The sequence below is a fragment of the Myotis brandtii genome, unplaced genomic scaffold (genome assembly GCF_000412655.1).
Source record: "Myotis brandtii unplaced genomic scaffold, ASM41265v1 scaffold394, whole genome shotgun sequence".
NCBI lineage: Eukaryota > Metazoa > Chordata > Mammalia > Chiroptera > Vespertilionidae > Myotis > Myotis brandtii.
In genome coordinates, this window is record NW_005365111.1 from 953,766 (window position 1) to 960,910 (window position 7,145).

A 7,145-nucleotide genomic window follows, 5' to 3' on the forward strand; every position below is an offset into this window, starting at 1 on the left:
CCACTTAGGGTGTCAGAGTTTGCTGCATTGGTTGCCTGAAGACTGCAGGGAAGGGCCATCTCTTCAGGAGAAAATGGTTGCCAAGGTCCCGCATGTCAGGTATGACTCAGCACCAGACTCAAGGCCACCTCTTCTGGACCCTCTCCTCTCCCCAGCCACTCCCCAGACTCCACAAGTCCACACCTCCTCCTGCATCTCAGCCACAGGTGAGTGTCTGTATTTGAAAGGTCCTATGAACTAGGTTCAGCGAACAAAAACAAAGACCAAAAAGAGGGGAAAGAGTTGTGCCTCTGCGAGCCCCTCTCCTCCCCCGCACGGCGCAGCTTGGGGCGCCGTCCGGAATGCCCCCTCTGGGCTCAGTCTCTGGTGACTATGGACCCAGACGCAGAATCTCCTGCTGCCAGCAGTCCTGCAGACCTCCTTTTCACAGTCAGACACTGTGCCTGTCCCAAGGGACATGGCTTCAGTGCTGTGCAGTCTCCCTCTGACCCTCTGGGCTCAGCAGTATCGCGGTTCTCTCCAGCCGAGATCCCTGATTTTACCATTCTTCAGATGTCCTCTGCCCTTCCTGGCTGTGAATTCTCACCAGCTGTGTCTACTTTGTCAATTCGTGGTGGATGTCATTTGATTTAGTTGCTTGTTCTATCTGCTCCGGGACAAGGCTCGGGACATGTCCGTCTATTCTGCCACCATTTTGTCCTCATCCATTTTTATTCTTTATGCCTGTGTTCCTTCTTCCCTATTACTTCTTTTTACAACTAACTGTCCTTATTTTAAAAATGAAGTCTCTACAGAGCCAGAGGTATGGCTCCAGAAATAATTCAAAGGCCACCAATCCTTTTACCTTCTCCAAACCTCCTCTATTCACCTCAAATTCTTGTATATAATTGGCTTTATAAAACCAAATCTTTCTAGGAGGAGCTCACAGTTTTTTTCTTGTGCATTTGAGATGCAAATACCTGGTCTTTTTCAAGAACTCTTATGTAGGCCACCATTAAAAATGCAAGCTTTTTGGAGGTGATTTTTATTAAAAGAAAAAAAACTATAGCCATCTGAACAGAATAAAACATTAATTGCTAGACAAGTCTTACTTCACCTATTTTGGCTTTTTATTACAGAGAAGCTAGAAAACAGATTTTATGCTGTTAATGCCTGATGCTTTATTAGAAGTATGTCTCTTAAAAGTGTGAGTATATAGAATCTATAAGATATAATTGCCAATCAAGAGGTCTGTATTTCTAGAAGTTATAGAATGTATTCATAAATTTGGCAGTCTAATGAATGCTAATTTCTTACTCTTCATTGTCACTAAAAATCAAGGTTTCAGCCCTAACTGGTTTGACTCAGTGGATAGAGCATCAGCCTGCGGACTGAAGGGTCCCAGGTTCGATTCCAGTCAAGGGCATATACCTTGGTTGCGGGCACATCCCCAGTAGGGGGTGTAAAGGAGGCAGCTGATGGATGTTTCTAACTCTCTATCCCTTTCCCTTCCTCTCTGTAAAAAATCAATAAAATATATTATTTTTTTAAATCAAGGCTTCAAAGAGTTAAGTATTCTAATTAAGTTGAAAAGAAACTATGTTTTGGGTGATAGAAGGTATAAGATACGAAGATACTTTTGTTTAGATTTTTAAAAAGACAAGTTATGTATTAGCATTTTCATATTGTGGAAAAATGACTGCAAAAGTTTATTATATAGCTAGTAAGTATATTTATATATACAACTTATAAGACAAAGTATATACTTGTTTATAACATTTAATTGCTTTTATATAAAAAGTTGGGGTAAGCCTTTGATAAATATAACAGAATTCAATGTTTCTGATGAAGTGTAGATTCTGCTTGTGTTAATCTATCATGTTTTGTTTATTCACCTTATTATTCTATGAAATTCTGCTTGAAACAGTCTCTGTCTCATCTAGATGTTTCTAACACAAAAGAATCTCCCTCAAGCTGTATAAGGTGGACCCTATCAGAAAATTGTCATCAGTTCTAGACCCCAATATGGGCCAAGCACATAAGTAGTCCCTCTTATAAATTTATACTTTATAAAGGCCTTTGTGTCTAGGGGAGATGCACATTATAAGAGCACATAGGAGAGACAGATTATTATTTCTTTTTCTGTGTAGGGCTTAAAGAGCTTCACAGAAAAGGGAAGCGTGCAATTTTGGCAAATAGAGAAATGTGGAAAAGATGTTCTGGATATATGAAAATGCTCCTCCATGTCATTTGAAGTAAAGGATTCATTTTTCATTTATGCATTCAATAAATATGCATTGCATAGTTAGTAGGTGACACTGTATAATATGCAGAGAAATAGTGCAGGAGGTGGGTAAGTCATGATATGGCCATTGCTTTTATGGAACTTGTATCTCATGATAAAGAGATAGAAAAAGAACAAGTTTAAAGAAATAAAATTGGTGATGTGATACCTAAAAAAAAAGATATGGAGATACTTTCTGAAGGAAAAGGAAGAAGTTGAGTTGTTCTAAAGTTGTTTTTTTCTGAATGATTTAGGAAGAGGTAAACTAAAAAGGATAAGAAAAGTTGTAGAAGATTTGTGAAGAGATATCTTGAGAGAAAATTATGTGGTTAAACTGAATTTAATTAAATAAATGAATTTAAATATTAAAAGTAAGCTAATGAAGAGTTGGCATATGGTTCTTTTTAACTCTGTTTGAAAGTCAAGGATTTTCTTGTAAACTAATTTTTTTCTTAAAGCAATTTGATAAACAATACTGAAGCTTTTTTTATTTTTCTCCCTAACTTTTCCCTAAAGAATTTGGAAAGCTTTAATGAGTGTACATTATTTTCAATACAATGTTTGTTTGCATGAAACCAATAAGAATCCCTTCTCTTTATAATAAGATACAATTGGAAACTGTTTTTATTAACCAAGGATTTGACTAGAATTTCATGTTTGATACAGACATGCCTAGACTCTGGATGTCATCAGAAAACCTTAAGGAATTAAGACTTTGGCCATCAACAAATCAACAAATAACAAGTGTTGGTGAGGATGTGGAGAAAAGGGAACTCTAGTACATGCTGGTGGGAATGCAGACTGATGCAGCCACTATGAAAAACAGTATGGAATTTCCTCAAAATATTAAAAATGGAATTGACCTTTGACCCAGTGATCCCACTCTAGAATATATCTGAGGAAACCTGAAACACCAATCAGAAAAAGTATTTGCACCCCTATGTTCATATCAGTGCTATTTATAATAACTAAGACCTGGAAACAGCCCAAGGGTTTATCAGTAGTTTAGTGAATAAAAAAGCTGTGGTACATTTACACAATGGAATACTATGCAGCTGTAAAAAAGAAGGACCTCTTACCCTTTGAGACAGCATGGAGAGACCTAGAGAGTATTATGATAAGCGAAATAAGCTAGTCAGAGAAAGTATCACATGATCTCACTTATATGTCAAATCTAATAAATAAAATGCACTGATGAACAAAATAGATGGAGAGACATGGAAGCATAGAACAGACTGATGAATCTCAGAGGGAAGGGGGTGGGTGTAGATTAACCAAAGAACTTATATGCATATATACATAACCCATGGACACAGACAATAGTGAGGTGAAGGCCTGGGGGGGTGGGAGAGGGGTAGAGGGAGATAATGAGAGAAAAAAGGGGAACAACTTTAATACTTTAAACTATAAAGACAATCTTTATTTTAAAAAAGATTGACTTTGGAAGCCAATAAAGCCCCTTAGAGAAACAACCTGGTACCTTGCTTATTTACATGGTTTATGGCTGTTTTTCCTGTTAAGGACCGAAGTTTGCTTTCTTGGGAGATGGCAAGTTAAGAACCTCAAGCCATTTTGGGGGACCTCATGAACTTAAGGAATTCACCCAAATGTGTAAGTATTACAGGTAAAGCCTGATGACAACTGTGTGGCTTGGCTTCTTGAACTGAGAGGCTAATTGAAGCTCAATCTGCAGATTCCTTATGAGAGTCCAGCCAAGGCAGATTTAAGAGAGTCTATATGATTGATTGCTATTCTTATTGTGTTTATGCAAGTTATAAGGCCAAATTAAAACTGTATAAAATGCAGTAATTAAATTGGTCTTAATGTGGCTCTTTGATAAAAATGTGGGTGATTTTAGGGAGAAAAATTGTGTTGCAATAGAATCTATAATACATAATTGTGAATATTAGACCTTAGTTAATTGTCCCCAAAGTTTTCTTTTCATCTATAAACTGGATCCTGAATTTTTCTCATTTCCTTGAATATTTGGCGACAACCCACCCAATTAATTTTTTCCCATCCTTTGACTTGGAATTATTGAGAACTAAAACATTTTCTTACCTTTGCACTTGCAAATTACAGACAAAGACATACTTACAGAATCTTAGTGACTATGCAAAATTTACCTGAGCACTTGATGACATCACCAGAGATGTTATTTGTTGGTCAGGGCAAATAACTCCCAAATTCTGAGCCAGCCAGCCTGGGGAACCCCTTGTATCCTTCCCTGGATACTCCCTTTCATTAGACAATTCATCATAACTCTAGTTGTTCTAATAATTTCCCCAATAATATTAATATTTATAACACAACTTATCTCCAGGTTATAAGCCCTATTCATACTCTGGGAATACCATCCCTTTCTAACTCTAGACACGATCACAATCTTTTTTCTGTAAATCCTGGCATATAAGACTTCTGTTCAGCTGGTTATTTAAGTTGATTTTTCTATATTTTTGTTGTAATCCCAGTTTGGTCTTGGGTGGAGTTGAGTGTGACTTCCACCTATTCTGCCACCATCTTGGATCCTCTGATCATGTCATTTAATTTTTTAATGCATTGATTGATTTTAGAGAGAAAAGGAGAGAGAAACATCAATTTGTTGTTCCACTTATTTATGCATTCATTAGTTAATTCTTGTTTGTGCCCTGACCGGAGAACAAACCAGCAACCTTAGTGTATCAGGATGACACTCTAACCAACTGAGCTACCTGACCAGGATCTGATAATGTCATTTTAATACTCAAAACCCTTCAGTTCCTGTAAGTTAAGTACAGAATAACTTCAAATTCCTTAGTATGGAATGTAAGGTCTGTGTCAAAATTGTATTCATCTGTTTATCTTCCACAAAGTACTGCCCTCTGTAGGTACTCATAAAAATTTTTAATTGTATTCCTAAAGGAAGACATAATCATTTTACTAAGCATATTTCTTCCAAAGGACATTAATAATGTGAATATGCCAATTTTTAGGACAGCATTTCTTGAATGTGACCCATTTCATTATATATAGATTCCAATGTCCAGGTCACAAAGTTATCTTGAGTTTCCTTAGCAAGCAAATGAATAGAAGTAAGACTCTGAGACCCAGATTTATAAAACTAGAGATGAAGGTTACTCATATTTCATACTCCTGGATTTGAATGTTGTTGAAAACACCTGTAAAAATGCCTTGGTGAAATCTCTGGCACTTTTTTTTTAATTTATTGAAGCTGTGAAGGTTATCACTAAGAAATCTAAGGTTAAAATAACTTAGATTTGATCTAAATACACTCAAGAAAGCAGTGACTATTTAGAATGCTCTGAATTTTGGAAATCAGTGGGTGCTGAAGAATAAGAAGATGTGGTACATATGTACATTATAACACTACTCAGCCATAAGAAAAGTTAACATATTTACCTTTTGCAACAACATAGATGGATCTTGAGAATATCATAAGTAAAATAAGTTAGACAGAAAAAGAACCATACGATTTCACTCATATGTGAGATATAAAACTGAAAGCAACAAATAAACAAACAAAAACTCATAAACACAGATAACTGTATAGTGGTTACCAGAAGGAAGAGGGGGTGGGTGGTAGTATAGGGTAAAGTGGGTCAATTATAGGGTGACAGAAGACAACCTGATTTTGGGTGGTGGATACAGAATGCTATATACAGATGATGTATCATAGAATTGTACATTTGAAACCTATATAATCTTATTAACCAATGTCACCCCTATAAGTTTAATTAAATATAATAATAATAAAGGAAATTAAAAGGAAAGGACATAGATATTATTCCTAGACACACCTGTGTTTGAATATTGTCAGTTGTCCAAGTTATTTAACTTTCTGAACCAGAATTATCTGTATATGAGATAATACTTTATTGTTATCACAGGATTATTATCATAATCAAAGATGAAATTGTGTATGTCAGGAACTATATGGCAAATGATTAGTGTACAATACATTTGCCATATCTTTACAGTGACATTATTTTAAACTTGTTTAGTATCTTCAACTGCTTTGGTAAATTTATTGTAAAAATAAGTAAATGCAGAGATCGTGGGAAAACAGTATACAACTGCTTTGAAAGAGCTAAGAACTGTAGACCTGAGATAAATTTAACAGACATTTTGAAGGTACTGAAGGAACAAATAAATTCACTGTTTAGTGCAGAGTAAGTTGCTCAGAAAGTCTTTTTTAATGCAAATGAAGGAAGAGAGAGAGAGGAAAAAGAAAGTAAGGCAGCCTAATAAAGCAGACCTGAATGGATAGGCCATCAGTGGGCAGAATATTTCATTCATGTTATCTCATAAAAGGGGGGAGGCAGGGGCTGGGTGAAAGTGGGCAAAGGAGCAGAGGGAAATGGGGACATTTGAAATAGTGTCAACGATAAAAATAAAATTTTAAAAAGTGCAGATATTCACAGCTCCTGATTTCTGACCATATCCTCAGACTCTCAATATTAGCTCCCTCCCTGGATTATACCTTCCAGGACCTTCTTGTTATTTATCCCTGTTATCTGTCCTAGCAACCTACAATTTACTTTGACTTTAAGAGTACACATGGTGCCTACATCTGATTTCTATCTCTGTACAGTTCTGGTGCCATCTAAGGCAATAATTGTGAGTATGGTACAGAAATGAAAGATCTACATTATCCATCTAAATCAGTGGTTCTCAACCTTGGCTGCACATTAGAATCACCTGGGAATCTTTTTAAAATCCTGATTTCTGGGCCTCATCTGGAAATTCTGTTTCTTTGTTATGGGGTGGGGCCACAACATTAGTAACAAACAGAATTTCTGGAGGATGAGGCACAGAAATCAGGATTTTAAAAAGATTCCCAGGTGATTCTAATGTGCAGCCAAGGTTGAGAACCACTGACCTA